The sequence below is a fragment of the Pelodiscus sinensis genome, chromosome 18 (genome assembly GCF_049634645.1).
Source record: "Pelodiscus sinensis isolate JC-2024 chromosome 18, ASM4963464v1, whole genome shotgun sequence".
Classification (NCBI taxonomy): Eukaryota; Metazoa; Chordata; order Testudines; family Trionychidae; genus Pelodiscus; species Pelodiscus sinensis.
Genome location: NC_134728.1, coordinates 7680565 through 7700000, shown reverse-complemented (window position 1 = coordinate 7700000; position 19436 = coordinate 7680565).

The following is a 19436-nucleotide window of genomic DNA, read 5'->3' as shown; positions in this document are numbered from 1 at the left end:
CGGCAGCCATGTAAATTTAAATGAAGCTGCGATCATTTAAATCGCGGCTTTATTTGCCTTTGCCTATCTGTCTAATCTACATGGCTCCATTGATGGAGCCATGTAGTCTAGACACAGCCTCAGGGTATGTCTACACTACCACCCTAGTTCGAACTAGGGTGGTTAATGTAGGCAACCGGAGTTGCAAATGAAGCCCGGGATTTGAATTTTCCGGGCTTCATTTGCATATTGCCAGGTGCCGCCATTTTTAAATGTCCGCTAGTTCGGACTCCGTGCCCGCGGCTACACGCGGCATGAACTAGGTAGTTCGGGAGGGGGGCCCTGGGAGGGGGGCCCTGGGAGGGGGGCCCCGGGAGGGGGGCAGAAGACTTTCCCTGGTGTTGACCAGAGTGGCCACCAGGGAAACCTGGGGAGGGCTAGCCTCCCACTAGTTCAAATTAAGGGGCTACACACCCCTTAATTCGAACTAGCTAGTTCGAACTAGGCTTAATCCTCGTAAAATGAGGTTTTCCTAGTTCGAACTAAGCGCTCCGCTAGTTCGAATTAAGTTCGAACTAGCGGAGCGCTAGTGTAGCGCCTATGAAAGTTAGTTCGAACTAACGTCCGTTAGTTCGAACTAACTTTGTAGTGTAGACATACCCTAAGTTTTGATCCAAGCACATACCAGAAAGGCAACTAGTCTTCATTAGGAGACATAAAGAATTGGAAAATCCATCAATTGCTTTAGTAATTTGTTCCAATGGTGAGTCATCCTCACTGAAATATTTGTGCCTTATGTCTAATATGCACGTCTGTTTTAACCTTCCTGCTACTGGTCTGTTCTGCCTTTTTCTGTGACATTAAACAGCCTTTTAATGCCTAATATTTTCTCTCCAGGAAGGTACTTAGACACGTCAATGAAGTCACTTCTCAGCCTTCCTTTGTAGAAACTAAAGAGATTGGGCTTCTTTCAGTAGCTCATGAGAAGGTGTTTTTCTTCAGCCCTCAAAGCATGGGGCTCTCCATTTTTTCCAACATCTTTTGAAAATGTGGCCCCTAAAGCAGGCTGCAGTATCCAGTCTTCCAGACTGCAATATCTAATTGGTCTCTCTGATGTTATGTCACTACCCTGCCCTACTCACGCCTCTCTGCTCATGTGTCTAGTGATGGCTGTAGCCGTATTGACCACAGCATCGCCCTGGGAGCTCCTGTTAAGCGGCTTTCCCAGCATGACCCTAAAGCCTTCTCAGAGTCACTGCTTGCCTGGGTACAGTCCCCCCATTCAGGGGTCTGGCCTGCATGCTTTGAGGCTAAGGTAGGATCTTGAATTTAGCTCTGTGAAAATTTGTTGTGTTTGCATGGGCCCAGCTTCCCAAAGGATCCAGATTGCTCTATATCAGTGTTTCTTAAACTTTTTAAGACCAAGGAACACCAAACAATAATTTTTTTATGAGGAACACCAAGAATTTTTTGTTGAGGGGGAAAAAAAAGGTCAGGGGGGAAAAGGGTCAGGGGGAAAGTTATTGAGCAAAAAAAAAAAAGGACACCTGCCTCTTTAAGGGTGGCCATTTTGAACTCTGTTGTTCTCCGCAGCACACCTCCAACTACCTCACGGCACACTGGTGTGCCACAGAACGCAGTTTAAGAAACACTGCTCTATACACGGTCCTGACCTCAGCCTTATTTACCACTCTTCTCAATTTTGTCACCCACACAAGTGACCAGCAGTGTTTCCGTATTTTCTTCCAGTTCATTGATAACAATTATTCAAACAGTTAGTTCTTGAGAGCCTCTTTAGATGCCTAGTACCAAGTACCTTCCCTTCTCTGAATCTTTTCCAGTTCCATTGTCTGCTCTTTGAAATGTGTTATCCAAAACTGGACAAAGTATTCTGGGGGCAGGCATTCCATAGATTTATATAGTGGCATGATGGGATTTTCTGTCTTATTTTCTATCCTTTTCTAATAATCCCTAACACAGCGATAGTCTTTGTGATTGCTGCTTGCACAAGAAGTAGAAGCTTTCAGGGAATTACTCATGATTTCCTTCTGACACGGTAACAGCTAATTTAGAACCCCTCAATGTGTATGTATAGCTTGGATTAGCTTTTCCAATGACCATTACTTTGCACTTTTCAATACTGAATTTCATCTGCCAATTTGTTGCCCTGCCACCCAGGTTTGTGAGATCCCTTTGTAGCTCTTCATAGTCTGCCTTGGACTTAACATTCTTGAGAATATTTGTATCAAATGCATACTGTGCCACTTCCCTCTTCACCTCCTTTTCTAGATTATTCGTGAATACATTGTAGAATGCACGTCCCAGTCCCAGAGCTGTCCCGTCCATAGGATGATTCAGGGGGTGCCACTCTTGGCCCTGTGCTTTGGAGGGCCCCACAGTGGCTGCCCCAATTGTCCTGTAGATGGGACAGTCTCCCATATGGAGGTCAGCCCGTAGAGGGCCAGGGTGACCCAGGGGACTACCTGGGCGGCCCTACAGCTGGCAGCAGAGATCCAGCTCCCATGCACTCACATTTTTAAAATGAAACATTTAGAATTTCTCAGGTGAAAAGACTTTTTTGTTTCAAATTTTCCTTTTATTTTATTTTTGACTAGCAGACTTACCTGGCATTGCCTGGGTCCTTCAGGCAGGGGGCTGACAGTGTGAGGAGTGCAGGCCTCAGGCCAGGGCCTTGGGAATGTGTGGGGGGAATGCAGGAGGCTGGAGATGGGGGGGTGCAAGAGTAAGGATTGAGGGTGAGGAGGGGCTCAAGGCAGGGGGGGTCCTATATCTGGCACAAGCCTTTTCTCTCGCTCCATTCTTCCCCTTCTGTTTCCAGGGGCCTTTTATCTCACCCCTTCCGGTGCTGTGGTCAAGGGCTAGGAGGGGAAGAAAGGGTTTGGGGTCTATTTACTTGGTGTACTAGCAGACAAGATGGCAGAACCCTAGCCCAGTTGGTGACTCTCTTGCCGGTACCGCTCCCCGCTGTGGACACTGCTCCCCTACGGGCTCGCTGCCCTCAGTGGCCACTCTCACATTGTGTCCCTTCAAACCTTTCCTTTGTGTGTTATGGAAAACAATCCCTTTCCCAGGGCTTCCAGTTGTCCTGGCACAGCTGAACCCTAACCTTGCTTTAAGTTAGAAGAGGAAGCTGCCTACCAAATTTGGTGGTCCTAGCTGTTAACATTTAAGGGTATGTCTACACTGCCACCCTAGTTCGAACTAGAGTGGCTAATGTAGGCATTCGAAGTTGCAAATGAAGCCCGGGATTTAAATATCCCGGGCTTCATTTGCATCTTGCCGGGCGCCGCCATTTTTAAATCCCCCTTAGTGCGGACTCCGTGCTCCACTCCCAATGTGGGAAGCCCAGGGATGAGAAAACAATTGATACAACAAGGTAGGGAAGGTGGATAGTCTTATGAAGGGCTGTGTGAGAGCTTATTTACATGAAGTCTAAGCTAGGTTGTGATATTTTCAGCTTTTCCTTTTTCATCAGCATCAAAATTCACTATGAAACAGTGATTTGGGTTTGTTTGGGGGGATTAAACTCTGCTTTTTTTTTTCATCTTGTCTGGTGAACTGAACTGAACCCCTGCAATTAAAAACATAATTAAATAAGTAAACACGTCGCCTTTGTCTTTCCATGAGCTGCTGATTCCTGTATATTTCCATCTATCCGCTTTTTTTAATGAATGTGGCATTCTTATCCCTGGTTCATTTCAGTTAAACTGCTGATAACGCTAACTAATTCCACACAGATTCCTAAGCACACTAGATGAGTAAAGTGACTATTTACAATAGTTTTAAACATTTACCCAGCTGCCACTAATTATAGTGCTGTAATAGATCATGAATGTATCAGTTCTCACAACTGTTATCTCTCTATGCTACAGTGATTAGACAAAGCTAGCAACTTTTTAGAAAGCAATTTATTTTACTGACTTGAACCTAAAAACAGCGCACCCACCTCAATAGCGCTTTGCAGCGCTTCAACTACTTCACTTCTCTCATTAAACATAATAGTCCAATTATAACTCATTTGCTGATTATTTTCATTTAATGAATGCAAAATTTTCTAGGGTGTTTCTGCTCCCGCGACTTCAACTTTATAACTGAATCAGTGTTTGGGCTGGTTTATCTTCTGCATGATAATTGACTCTGATGATTTGGAGAATCTGTCTGCAAGGCATATGAATTCTGGGTGATGTTTATGAAGTTGTTGTTTGGAAATGCTGTATTTTTGAATGTCTAAGTAGCACTGTCTCTGGCTCATACCCCTTAGACTAGGACAGTGGAAAATCATGGAATTTAAGAACCGTGCTTTGTTTGTACCGTACAATGATAATGCTATAGAGAGTGTCCAAGTTGGAAAACCATGTCAACCAAGTGTCTCTGCAAGGCGCTTGAAAAGCAGAGCGAGTGGGAAAACAAATGACTGGAAACAGAAGTGACAAAGCAAAGGCTCTTAAAAAGGAGCCACTTTAGGCAGGAGAGGATGAGCATGCTTTTGCAGCAGTGAGATGGGGGTTGGTTTAGCTAAGGTCAAAGCAATCCACCTTAGATGGGGAGAGCTCAAGTTCAGAAGACAAGCCATGCACTGCAAGGCAAGGACCTTGATTAATGCAGAGGACCCTGACCCCAACTGGAAGAATGCTCCAGTGTGATATGTAAACTGAGGCAAGGAAATGTGTGTGGAGTTTATTATTTTTGTCTAGAAGTATTTGTGTGCTTAATGGGTTTCACAGATCATGCCCTTGAAGAGGTAGACTATAAACCCAGGACATCCACACACTAAAGTTCTGGGAGTATTTAATATGGGATTCAACTCAGCACTTATCATGGGATCTCTGCAATGACAGCAAGAAGCTCCCAGGAGGAAGTAATGAACAGAGGATCAGCCTAGGGGCTGGAGTGCAGTGCCTGGACTTCCCCAGCACTGGGGAAGCGTGGGCCAAGACCTGTGAGCCATGACAGCCCCTAACAACTCAGATGATGGGATTCCATCTGTGGTGTGTCTGGCCTTACCTGTGATAAAGCATTGTGCTATTTCCATATTTGAACAAGCATAGAAATGTGTGGTCCTAGTTTGGCTCTCCATGTCAAACACAGGCTGACAAACTGGAATCAAAATAGAAGCATATGAAAAAGAAAACAGGCATTATGACAGAAATATTCTCCATAACCACTAGCAAGTAGTGCCCAAAACATTCATTACGGCTCTTCACTGGAATTTTCCCTTTTAGAGCCATTCAAGCTGTAGACATGGTGCTACATTTTAGCCAGGATCAAGCTTTTCATTGGTCTGTTAACTAGGATGATCTGGATCTTCAATCTCTAAGGGTACGTCTACACAGCAGCAGCATTTTGGAATAACTAACGTTATTCCGAAATAACAAAAAGTGCATCTACATTGCAAGCCATTATTTCAAAATAATAGCGAGGTGGAGGACTTGTTACTCCAACTCCTGTAACTCTCATTTTACAGGGAGTAAGGGAAGTCGAAGGAAGGGTGTTCTACCTTCAACTTCCTGCTGTGTAGATAGCGCCAAAAGCTGACTTAAGGTATTTGACTTAAGCTATGCAATTGATGTAGCTCAAGTTGCGTAGCTTAATTCAAGTTTTGCCCTGCTGTGTAGACGTGCCCAAAGAGACACAAGGTGGGACAGGTAATATCTTCTATTGGACCAACCTCTGTTGGTGAGAGAAACAAGGTTTTGAGCCACACAAAGATCTCGCTTAAGTCCAACTGAGTGAGTCTATTGAATTATCTTCATTGCTGATTAAATGATCTTTACCAATGCCAGATACTAAGTCTGAGTATAGGCAACAACACCTCAACCTTCTGCAGCCACAGCAACACTGGCCTTGCTGCTCCTGGTGTTTGGCTCTGATGCTTCATTGTTAACAAAGAAGTGACTCCATTCCGGGAAGTAACCAGCTGTGCTGTACCTATATGGTCAGCTGTTCAAAAGCAGCCATGCAAATGTGTGCATTTGCTTTTAAGCACATCCAATATAGGCTCATACTTTCCCTGATCTGCACACACTTTGGATCAAGGTTTGCAAGTGCCCAAAAGAGGTTTGTGCATTTGTAAGAAATCTGCCCCACTTTTTAAAATGAGGGTTATTGTGTGAAGCGCTAGGTGTCAAAAGTATCTTGTTTTTCGGTAGTTTGTGTTCTGTTGTTGTTTTTTTAAGAGTGAATAATAAACATAATGTTCTGAGTATATCCACACCAGGTTCCTGACTGGAACTTTGGAACAACCAAATAAGACTGATCTCCAGCGATTTCACTGTCAGTTTTCTGTGGAGCCTTCTGGGACATTACTCTGGGACTATGAATTGGGCTACTCAGATACTCACACAGTGTAGAATTGATCAATTATGATAATCACCAAGAAAACTATTGAGTCTCGGGGACTTGATTTGGGTGCTCCCAGGAATTCATAATGGGTGCTCCCAGGAATTCATAAAACACCGCCACCTTTCTTTTGCCCTGTTGGATCAACCCAAATGCTCTGACCCTTTATTCGTAATATTTTGAGTGGGCAAAAGCAGGCGATTTCAAACAGAGCTCTGAATTAACAAAGACAGTTTCCTTAGCTGAAGACCAAAAGTATTTAGGTGCCTAACTCTCCTTTATTAATAACATTTGGGGATCTGGGCTCTCCTGCTCTTCTTTCTCTACCGAGCCAAAGGTCTCTCCCTGGCTAACAAAACTGGAATACACTGTCATCTACCTGCTTCCTCTCTATGAACCTGAACTGAATCCTATTGTAGTCAAGAGGAATTTTTCCAGCACTTTCTCTGAGCTTTGAATAATGTCCTATGAGAGCCTTTCTAAGGGTATGTCTACACGGCAAAGTTATTTTGAAATAACAGCCGTTATTTCGAAATAACTTTACTAGCATCTACGCAGCCAAACCGCTATTTCAAAATTAATTCGAAATAGCAGAGCACTTATTTTGAATTTGGTAAACCTCATTCCATGAGGAATAACGCCAAATTCGAAATAGCTATTTTGAAATAAGTGCTGTGTAGACACTTATATCGAAATAGGGGGCCTCCAGCCTTCCCAGGGTGCCCTGGTGGCCACTCTGGCCTCAACCAAGAACACTCCACTTCCTCCCCAGAGCCTTTAAAGGGGTAGACTCTGGACACAGTGCACTGTCCCTGACCAAGCGGCCCCAAAACATGAGCCAGCAAGCCACTGGCAGCCAGCCCTCCACCGCTCCCCAGGAGCAGTTTGCCAGCTCCCAGGAGCCTGCCAGGGCCTGAAGAAGGTGGGCGCCTTCCTGGTTCAGGGTAGAGATCATGGACAGTATTCAGGTTTGGGGAGGGATGCCCCCAATGTCCATGATCTCCACACTAGATGGAGGAACATGGCCGCCTATGGCAGGATAGCTGCCAGCCTGGCCACCAAAGGCCACATGCGAAACCAGGAGCAGGTCTGCATGAAAATCAAGTTGGTCCAGCAAGACCCCCAACCCTGAGCCCTGAGCGTCCCCTCACCCTTCTTCCCCTTGCTTCCCCCTTCCAGCTCCCTCCTTCCAGGTTTCCCCCTCCCCTTTCCCACCCTCTCTTCTCCCCTCTCCCACCTCCTTTCCCCAGTCTCACCAAAGTTTCATTCCCCTCCTCCCCCGAGTTTTGTTAAATAAAGACAGCTTGTGTTTATGAAAAAAAACCATGTATTTTATTTGACATCAGGAGGGGGTGTTAGGGAGGGGTAAGTGGAAGGATGTGAGGGAGGAATGAGGCACAAGCCTCCAGTGGGGCATACCAGGGAGGCTATTAGTACTCCTCAGGGTGGAAGCTCTCCCGCAGGGCTTCCTGGATACTGACAGCCCCCTGATGGACCTCCCGGATGGCAGCCTGCAGAAAGTGCAGCCAAGCTTGCAGCAACACATCCATGAGAAGTACCAGAGTGCCCAGGGGCAGCTCTGGCTACATGCTGCAGAGTGCTGTGGTGTCCTGACTGAGGGCAATCAGAGCACGCAGAGACAAAATGCTTTGCTGTCCCTCATCGAGGTAGGCAAGCAAGCAGGGAAACCTTAGAAACGGCTGTCCAGGGGGGTCCTTTTAAGCATAGGTCTCAGATAGCCTCAGGCAGCAGCCACACAAGGTAACTCCTGACCTGATGCCCTGCCAGAACTGGTTCCGGCCTACCTTAAATGCGATTCAGCGTCCTATCAGTGTGGACACGCTATTTCGAAATAGCAAAATGCTATTTTGAAATGCATTTTCTGTGTAGAAGCTATTTCAAAATAACGCTGTAGTGTAGACACACCCTAACAAAGTGAGATGTTTCTCTTTTCTTAATGGAGAACATAAAATATGAGAGAACCCACCAAGCTATGGTACCTGCATTTCCAGCAACTACAGAGTCCTAATTCCCTCCGAATAGGCCCCATAGACTATTGCTATACTGTAGCACTATTTCGATACTATACCTCCAGTATTCCGAAATAGCTATCCCGTGTCTTAACAGCAAGCCTGTTATTTTGAAATATAATGGGATTGCTATGCCAATGTCCCTGTAAACCTCATTCCACAAGGGGTATAGGATGTTTCAGAATTGCGGGTTATTTTGAAATTTGGCACAAAGTACGAAATAAGCTATTTAGAAATAAGATTGAAATAATATATGCAATTTTTGTAGCTCAAATTGCGTATCTTATTTCAACCTACGGTGCAGTATAGATGCACCCATACTGAGATCATCAGCATTGTCACAGGCCATCATAATTTCCAATTAAAATTCAGTAGTGTTTATTTAGTTCATTCTTAGGCGCACTCCTTTCTGATGTATCTAGACTGTCAGGATTCTGCTGGGGTGGCGGGAGAATAACAGGTTTCAGGCTCTGGACACATTCATTTTCTGAAAATGCTAAAACATTTCCAGACATTCTCTGTAGGAATGGCATCTGCTGTCGTATTCAAGTTAGAAGGCTCAGAACTTACAAATACAGTGGCAAAATGTGAAGAATCAAAAGCTCCTACTTGCAGTAGCCTCTATTTTTTGCATACTTAAAATAGCTTGCTTCTTTAAAACACTGAAGATATGGCCTGGTCCACGCTTCAAGCATATAGCAGCATAGCTCTGTTAGTCAGGTGTGTGAAAGAAACATAAACCCTAGCAACACTGCAAGGTAAACCGAAGACAACTTCTGTCAGCATAGCTAATGTCATGGCTTTAAACTAGGTTCGTCGTGGGACGGCGACCAAAACCCTGAGGGGAGTGGGAAAGTCGGATACCGGGAAGAAATGCAGAGAGGAACGAGCAAGAAAGGAGGACCCCTGATTCGAATGGAGCAGATAGGGAAATCAACTGGTTACCTGAGGTGTTTGTACACTAATGCGAGAAGCTTGGGCAACAAACAGGAAGAACTGGAGGCCCTGGCCCAGACCAAGAAATATGATTTAATTGGGATAACAGAGACTTGGTGGGATGACTCGCATGACTGGGGCACTGTCAGGGAAGGATATAGACTGTTCAGGAAGAACAGGCAGGGGAGAAAAGGAGGAAGAGTTGCACTATATGTAAGAGAGCACTATGATTGCTCTGAACTCCAGTATAAAGAGGGAGAAAAACCTGTTGCGAGTCTATGGGTTAAGTTTAAAGGAGCAAACAACAGCAGTGATGTTGTGGTTGGTGTCTGCTACAAGGCCACCAAATCAGGTGGATGAGGTAGATGATGCTTTCTTCATAAAACTGAGAGAAGCTTCCAGATCGCAGGCCCTGGTTCTCGTAGGGGACTTTAATCACCCTGACATCTGTTGGGAAACCAATACGGCAGCACACAGGCAATCCAGGAAGTTTTTGGAGAATGTTGGAGATAACTTCTTGACACAAGTGCTGAAGGATCCGACCAGGGGCTGTGTGCAGCTTGACCTTCTGCTCACAAACAGGGAGGAACTAATAAGGCAAGTAGAGGTGGGAGACAACCTGGGAAGCAGTGATCATGAGATGGTAGATTTCAGGATCCTGACCAAAGGAAGGAAAGAGAGTAGTAAAATACACACCTTGGATTTCAAAAAAGCAGATTTTGACTCCATCAGAGACCTGATGGGCAGAATCCTCTGGGATGCTAACATGAAGGGGAAAGGAGTCCAGGACAGCTGGCAGTATTTTAAAGAAGCCTTATTGAAGGCACAGAAAGAAACCATCCCGACACGTAGCAAGAGAGGCAAACATGGTAGAAGACCAGATTGGCTTACAGGGGAAATCCTTGGTGAACTTAAGCACAAAAAGGAAGCTTACAAAAGGTGGAAACTTGGACAAATGACCAGGGAAGGGTTTAAATGTATAGATCAAGAATGCCGGGGGGTTATCAGGAAGGCGAAAGTGCAAATGGAATTGCGACTGGCTAAGGATGTGAAAGATAACAAGAAAGGTTTCTACAGGCATGTTAACAAGAAGAAGGTGATCAGAGAGGGTGTGCGGCCCCTACTGGATGAAGGAGGTAACCTAGTGACAGATGATGTGGAGAAAGCTGAAGTACTCAGTGCTTTCTTTGCCTCTGTATTCACGGACAAGGTTGGCTCCTGGACTAATGTGCTAAGTGACGCAACATGAGATGAAGATGGATAGCCCTTGGTGGGTAAAGAACAGCTAAACATACACAAATCCATGGGTCTGGACTTAATGCATCCGAGGGTACTGAGGGAGTTGGCAAATGTTATTGAGGAGCCTTTGGCCATTATCTTTGAAAAGTAGTGGAGATCGGGAGAAATCCCAGATGATTGGAAAAAGGCAAATGTAGTGCCCATCTTCAAAAAAGGGAAGAAGGATGATCCAGGGAACTATAGGCCGGTCAGTCTTACCTCGGTTCCTGGAAAAATCATGGAAGGGATCCTTAAGGAATACATTTTGAGGCACTTGGAAGAGAAGAAAGTGATTAGGAATAGTCAGCATGGATTCACAAAGGGAAAGTCATGCCTGACCAATCTGATTAGCGTCTATGATGAGGTAACTGGCTCTGTGGATGTGGGAAAGTCAGATGTGATATACCTTGACCTTAGCAAGGCTTTTGATACGGTCTCCCACAATATTCTTGCCAGCAAGTTAAGGGAATGTGGATTGGATAAATGGACAGTAAGATGGATAGAAAGATGGCTAGAAGGCCGGGCCCAGTGGGTAGTGATCAATGGCTCGATGTCAGGATGAGTGCCCCAAGGTTCGGTTCTAGGACTGGTTTTGTTCAATATCTTTATTAATGACCTGGATGAGGGGATGGATTGCACCCTTAGCAAGTTTGCGGATGATACTAAGCTAGGGGGAGAGGTAGATATGCTTGAGGGCAGAGATAGGGTCCAGAGTGACTTAGACAAATTGTAAGATTGGGCCACACGAAATCTGATGAGGTTCATCAAGGACAAGTGCAGTGTCCTGCACTTGGGACGGAAGAATCCCAAGCATAGTTACAAGCTGGGGACCAACCAGCTAAGTAGTAGTTCTGCAGAAAAGGACCTGGGAGTTACAGTGGATGAGAAGCTGGATATGAGTCAACAGTGTGCCCCTTTAGCCAAGAAGGCTAATGGCATATTAGGTTGCATTAAGAGGAGCATTGCCAGCAGATCCAGAGATGTCATTATTCCCCTTTATTCGGCTTTGGTGAGGTCATATCTGGAGTATTGTGTCCAGTTCTGGGCCCCCCTTTTAGTTACAAAAAGGATGTGGATGCATTGGAGAGGGTCTAGTGGAGGGCAATCAAAATGATTAGGAGGCTGGAGCATATGACCTATGAGAAGAGGCTGAGAGAGTTGGGTCTGTTTAGTCTGCAGAAGCAAAGAGCGAGGGGGGATTTGATAGCAGCCTTCAACTTCCTGAAGGGAGGTTCCAAAGAGGATGGAGAGAGGCTGTTCTCAGTAGTGACAGATGTCAGAACAAGGAGCAATGGTCTCAAGTTGGGAGAGGTCCAGGTTGGATATTAGAAAAAACTATTTCACTAGGAGGGTGGTGAAGCACTGGAATGGGTTACCTAGGGAAGTAGTAGAGTCTCCATCCCTAGAGGTGTTTAAGTCTCGGCCTGGCAAAGCCCTGGCCGGGTTGATTTAGTTAGGATTGATCCTGCCTAAAGCAGGGGTCTGGACTTGATGACCTTCTGAGGTCTCTTCCAGCTCTATGGTTCTATGATTCTATGATTCTGTGTGGGGAGGTGATGTTCTAATTCCAACAGAACTCCTTCTTCTGTCAGCATAAGCCGTTTCTACACAAGAGAGTTATGGAGTGTAGACACAGGTTGGCTGCATCTAGACTGGCAAGTTTTTCTGCAAAAGCACATACTTTTGCGGAAAAACTTGCCAGCTGTCTACACTGGCCGCTTGAATTTCCGCAAGAACACTGACGATCTCATGTAAGAAATCAGTGCTTCTTGCGGAAATACTATGCTGCTCCCGTTTGGGCAAAAGTCCTTTTGCGCAAAGCTTTTGCGCAAAAGGGCCAGTGAAGACAGCTCAGATTTGTTTTGCGCAAAAAAGCCCCAATCGTGAAAATGGCGATCGGGGCTTTTTTGTGGAAAAGCGCGTCTAGATTGGCACGGACGCTTTTCTGCAAAAAGCGCTTTTGCAGAAAAGCGTCCATGCCAATCTAGACGCTCTTTTCCGCAAATGCTTTTAACGGAAAACTTTTCCGTTAAAAGCATTTCCAGAAAATCATGCCAGTCTAGACGTAGCCGTTATGTCTACACTGAGATCAGAGGAGTGATTACAGCGGGTGTAGATGTACCTAAGTTGCCTTTGATCTAGCTAACTCAAATAACAATGACAGCGAAAGCCTCAGCCCCACCTTGATTAAACTCATCTGGGACCCTGGATATGTACACTGCTCTTGCCTGACCAATACTTAACATTTAAGCCAATATTAGGGGTATGTGACCGTTTCAACACTCGACAAGCATCAACGTATCTGTTTCCATTATGGTTACATGCTGGCTCCCACTGCCTGCTCCCGGCTGCTGGCCCCGCTTCCAGGGACCCAGTTGCGCTAGGATTTTTAATGATTACACAGTTACTCTTTTAACCACTTTGTTACATCCCTCGTCAATATATCTACTATGCTCAGAGAGTGGAACAAATCCACAACCCTGAGTGCCATACCTATGAGGATCTAACCCCCAGTGTAGACACAGCTATGTCAATGGACATATGCTTCTGTCAAACTAGCTACTGCCATTTGGAGAGATGGTGTTCCTACACAGATGGAAAAAACCCTCTTTTCACTGTAGGCTGTGGCTTTGTCTACACTGCAAGGTTTTTGCTCAAGAAGCCTTTTGCGGGAGAGTTCTTGCGCAAAACCTAGTTGCGCAAAAGCACGTCCAGACCTCAAAGTGCATCGCAAAAGCGATGTGCTTTTGTGCAAGAGAGCGTCCATACTGCATGGACACTCTTGTGCAAGAAAGCTCTTATGGCCATTCACAGAATGGCCATCAGTGCACCTGTGCTTTTTCTGCTAGGGGTTTCTTGCGCAAAAACCCCTCTGGAGCATCTACAACTGCCTTTTTGCACAAGAGCTACAGCGCAAAAAGGAGTTATTACTCGTGGGGAGAGGAATAACCCTACCAGAAAAAGCCCTCTGTTCTGACAATTTTCTTGTGCAAAAATGCGCTTGAGGTGTGGACGCTCTACCGTTTTTTGCACAAAAACCTTGTAGTGTAGACATAGCCTGTGTGTATGCTATTGGGTTGTGCTGGTGTGGCTATGGTGATATAACTATGCCAGTATCATCCCTGTAGTGGAGACGTACACTGAAGGTTCATCTGAAAGTACATAACACAAAGCCTGGTTTACGTCTGAATTTATCTGGTCTGACCCAGTATGGCTGTTCTTATGTTTAAAATGTGGGTTGACATTGGTGAAAGGTGTCAAAACATGTACCCCGAGTGCAATAGCTACGCTGAAGTAACCCTAAGTATTCAGTCAACAAGAGCAATGGAAAAAGGGCAACTCAGGGTGATTGCATGCCTATGTAACCCACAGGCCTACTGGGTTTGGTTCACGCCCTGATGTAATGGCACTTAGACCACTGACAGAGAGAGAGAATGAGTATGCTCTACAGCCTTAGCAGAGAGCCAGCTGGCCTTTTACTCAAGCTGTAGAGGTTCATGCACTAAGCTTCAGTGGTCCCAGGTTCAGTTCAGTTCTCTCTGTCAGCGTTACACCTACACTGACAGTAAAACCCCTTCTTTTGTTTTCAGCTGCATCTATGCTACTGGATTATGCCAACCTAGCTATGTCTCTGTAGTGATCCCAGTATTGTCCTCATAGTGTAGAAATGGCCCAACTGGCATTCTTTAGTTCAAAAGGGGGTACGTGAGTTGCCTTTAATTTGTGCAACACGTTAAAAACATTCTTCTATATTCCAAAAAGAAGCTCTTAATTTGTTAAAAGTACAAGCACATAGTGTTCTAAATCTGTGACAGAAATAGTTGTAGCCATATTGCTCACCCCAGAAAGCTGATGCTTCTAAGGAGGATGCCAAACACTAGGCATATTTCTGAGGTGTTCAAACAGAACTATTATGAAACCTCAAGTTACACTGTACTGTTTCTCCTGCAGAATCTAACCTGCTTCTGCAAAATGCTGAGTACCCTCACCTCCCACTAAAGTCAATTGCAGTTTTGCTTTTGGTTTTATCAGGAGAAAGACTGGTCTCTAAGATGGTGGGGAAACGTGTCAGAATAAAATTATGGATGTCCTACATTGCCAATGTCTGTTTAAAACATTAGTAAGATTCAAGACCTCATAGGGAAAGGAAAGGGAAAACATCTCTCATAAAGAAAAATAACCCATCCAAATGTAAGAATTCTAAATCTGGTCACAACTGATGAAATGGCTATGTTATTATGACCTCATAAATGTTTTTCGGAAGCTTTGAAAGAGCCCAGAAAGTGTAAATACAAAGAAACAGAATTATCTTCAGTGGAAATAGAAGTAAATACTTAAATACATAAATCTTTTCTATTAAATTACATTTTTTTAAAAAAATTGTATGCTATTGTATCTTCTGAGGTAGCCACACATTTTCTAAGTACACACAGCTTTGTGTTTCAAATGTTACTTTTTTTTGCCATCACAATTTAGTGACATAAAAATTGCTATCTACACTGACACAATGATTCCTGCTTCATAATAGTCTTTAAGCAGAAGAATAATTTGACACATTTAGAATGCTGAATAGTATCTAAACTGAGCTGGGTATTTCATGACGATTTTAAAAAATAACAAACGAACAACTCCTGGAAAACTTTGAAAAACATTCAATTGCAGAACAATTTTGTTACTCTATAATTTATTTGCCTTTATTTCTTTGGGTTTTTTTACTCCGTGGAACATTTGTATGAAAACAGGAATTTGTTGCTCAGGAACTCATTTGTTCCTGCTGTTTAGTCATCACAGGAATTGATAATCCTTTTTTTGTAGTCTCGCTTTGTGAGTTGGCAGCGGCAAAGATCAAATTGCCGGATTAAAACATTAAACAGATCTGCAGTCAAGTTACTTTTAGGCTCAAGATCAGGGCTGGAACTTGGATTGGGACAAAGGTACTAACTGGGGTTCAAGTACACCAACAACTTGTGAACTGTTGATGCATGATTTTAGATCAAAATGGTGAAAATCTTGTGAGATCACAGCTCTCTATTGGAGGATGCACTATAACTGTTTCTCAACCAGTGGTCTGAGTACCCTTCGGGGTACTCGAGAAAAGCCTGGGGGATATGTCAACACAACTGAAATTTGGAGAAAACTGATTTTTTGTTTTACATTTTACAGTGCTTTATTATTTTTGTACTTTTTACACTCCAAAATTTCATCGCCCACCCGGCTACAATGTGTTGCAATGGTAGAAAAAAATGTTATGTGTATGAAAACTGTAGGTACTGGGGGTACTTATAATTTTTTAAGGGGGTACTTATAATTTTTTTTCTTGAAAAAAGGGTACTTTATAAAAAAAAAGGTTGAGAAACACTGCACTATAATCACTGTCGAAAGAGGTGGTGATGGGCAGATTAGCTATCTCAGGAAATTTCCTCCATTTTAAGCAGTAAACATAGAATCATAGAACACTAGAACTGGAAGGGACCTCGAGAGGTCATCGAGTCCAGTCACCTGCCCTAACGGCAGGACCAAGCACCGTCTAGATCATCCCTGATAGATGTCTATCCAACCTGCTCTTAAATATCTCCAGAGATGGAGATTTCACAACCTCCCTAGGCAATTTATTCCAGTGTTTAACTACACTGACAACTAGGAAGTTTTTCCTAATGTCTAATCTAAACCTCCCTTGCTGTAGTTTAAGCCCATTGCTTCTTGTCCTATCCTCAGAGGCCCAGGAGAAAAAATTTTCTCCCTCCTCTTTGTAACACTCTTTTAGGTACTTGAAAACCGCTATCCTGTACCCTCTCAGCCTTCTCTTTTCTAAACTAAACAAGCCCAATTCTTTCAGTCTTCCCTCATAGCTCATGTTCTCTAGACCTTTAATCATTCTTGTTGCTCTTCTCTGTACCGTCTCCAGTTTCTCCACGTTTCTTGAAATGTGGTGCCCAGAACTGGACACAATACTCCAACTGAGGCCTAATCAGCACTGAGTAGAGCGGAAGAATGATTTATTGTGTCTTGTTCACAACACTCCTGTTAATGCGTCCCAGAATCATATTTGGTTTTTTGCAACAGCGTCACACTGTTGACTCATATTTAGCTTGTGGTCCATTATGACCCCTAGATACCTTTCCACGGTACTCCTTCCTAGATAGTCGCTTCCCATTCTGTATGTGTGAAACGGATTGTTCTTTTCTCAGTGGAGTACTTTGCATTTGTCCTTATTAAACTTCATCCTATTTACCTCAGACCAATTCTCCAGTTTGTCCAGATAATTTTGAATTATGACCCTATCTTGCAACCCCTCCCAACTTGGTATCATCTGCAAACATCTCATGAGGAGAAAAAATGTTCTTGTAAGATTTCTGCCTTTCTGGGTTGAGAGCTCATAGAAATAGGTTTTCTTGTGGGATTTCAGTAACATCAACTACAACTTGGTAAATAGGCCTCTTCCATTTTGAAATCCTACCCAGAATCCAGACTGAAATGAGAACGTGGGTTCAGGGGTTCAAATCCAAAACCCAGTATTCAAAAGAGTTTAGATTTGAGATTCTGGTTTTGACCCATCTCTAAACATTTTATTTAACCATTTAACCTCTTTTAGGTATGTATAGAACATCAGTCGCCACTGTAAGAAGGGTTAGTTGGGTTGGATAAGTCTTGACAAGAAGACAGCGAACATGTAAAGAAACTGAACCTTTCTAATATGGAATACTTTCAATGAGAAACTCGTAAGTTTTTTCCTTCCTAGTTTTTGTTACTAGGGTAATTTACTAGGGCCTCTGTGCTTGTGAATTTCTGTTCCTGCTGTTTACTATTCATGTGAAATAGTAATCCTGTGTTTGTGACCAAAGTTATTTGCTGTGAACATTATTTTAATGCCACAGAGAGGATTAAGATTTTAAGAGAGAAATAAGCAGCAGGAATACATGATCACTAAGCAACAGAGAGACTGTTTCATGCATGTATGCTTAATAATAAAAAGGAAAAAAGGCAACACAGAAGGGATAATATATTATCACATTTTTTTCTGAATGGAATGTTTTGGGTAACAACTGTCTCAGGAGGCAACAGTGACCTCCCTTTTCAAAGTTCTCAGGAGCTTAGCAGTTCCTTCATTTTAAGCAGAGTGGTCTAGTTAGGACAGTATTGGCTTGAGGCTCTAGAGAACTGGACTCTATTCCCACCTTTGCCACTGACCTGCATTGCGATCTTGAACAAGTCACTTCCCTTTTCTGTTTCACCTTCCATCCTTCATCTGTCTTGCCTAGCTAGAATGTATGCTCTTTAGTGATGGGACTGTCTCTTACTAAGTATGTGCATAGCACCTAGCACCAATACCTTCAACTGGGACCTCTCTGTTCTATAGCAATACAAATAACATAAATATCTTGCCCCTTTCCAAAACATCTGATAGATATAATAGGGATGAACTCTTCAGGGTTCTTTAGAAATGTAGGCTTCTATAGAAACTACAGGCAGTCCCCGAGTTACGCGGATCCGACTTATGTCGGATCCGCAGTTATGAACAGGGTTTGCTCCTGGTCTGCTGGAGACCAGCAGACCAGGGAGACGGGGAGCAAAGCCTCGGAGGACGCCGGCAGCGGGACAACCGCGGCGCGTCTGGGCTGTCCGCTGCCCGTGTGCGCCGTGGCTTTGCTCCCCGTCTCCCTGGTCTGCTGGAGACCAGCAGACCAGGGAGATGGGGAGCAAAGCCTCTGAGGACGCCGGCAGCGGGACAGCCGCGGCGCGTCTGGGCTGTCCCGCTGCCCCTGTGCTCCGCGGCTTTGCTCCGGACGCCTATGGTACAGCAGCTGGGGCGCTGCTGGTTGGTCCCGTAGCTCCGCTCTGGGCACTACTGGACCAACCCGGCAGCACCCCAGCTGCTCTGCCCCAGGTGTCCCCAAGTCAGCCGCTGCTGAAACTGACCAGCGCTGACTACAGGAAGTCCAAGGCAGAGTTGCTCTGCTCCGGGCTTCCTGGAATCAGCCACTGATCAGTTTCAGCAGCAGCTGACTTGGGGACGCCTGGGGTTCTTAAGTTGAATCTGTATGTAAGAACTGGCGTCCAGATTCATTCTGTTGAAACTGATCAGCGGCTGATTCCAGGAAGCCCGGGGCAGAGCAACTCTGCCTCGGGCTTCCAGTAGTCAGCCACTGGTCAGTTTCAGCAGTGGCTGAATCTGGATGCCAGTTCCGACTTACATACAGATTCAACTTAAGAACAAACCTACAGTCCCTATCTTGTACATAACCCGGGGACTGCCTGTACTTGAAAAAATTGCAGAATTTAATAGGTTCTCATTCTCTATCGATAGATGTCCTTGTACCAACCTATTGAAGACAGAGAATTTTGTACAATAAAATCTTTAGGATGGTTCAGAAAAGCTATAGGAAACTTATTTTGTATTAAATCCATTAGCACGCTACGTGGGCTTAGAGGTAAACTATTAATTATCCCCAGCTTACAGATTTGCAAAGAGACAGACTGAGGCCTGCTCTGCACTTAAAATTAGATGGACCTTGCTACATTGCTCATGGCATGGCTGTGAATTTTTTTTTCCTGTGCACCTAGTATTCAGTATTTTCTCTTTTCCTCAGATGGATGGCTGGTGGCATCTGGGAGGGCGGGGGAAGGGAAGAGCACAGTAATTTAAAGGCGCAGAGGCCTTTTTTTTTTTCCGCAAAAAGATGGCTGGTGGCATCTGCTAGGGGAGAGGAACACGGTAATTTAAAAGCGCAGTGACCTTTTTTTTTTTTTTTTTGCTCAACCAATTCTTCCCTGCCTGTTCAGGATTTTTTGTGTAGGTATCTGGCAATCCTAGCAGCCACCAGGGGATGCCAAGGCTGAGGGGTGGCCACTGGG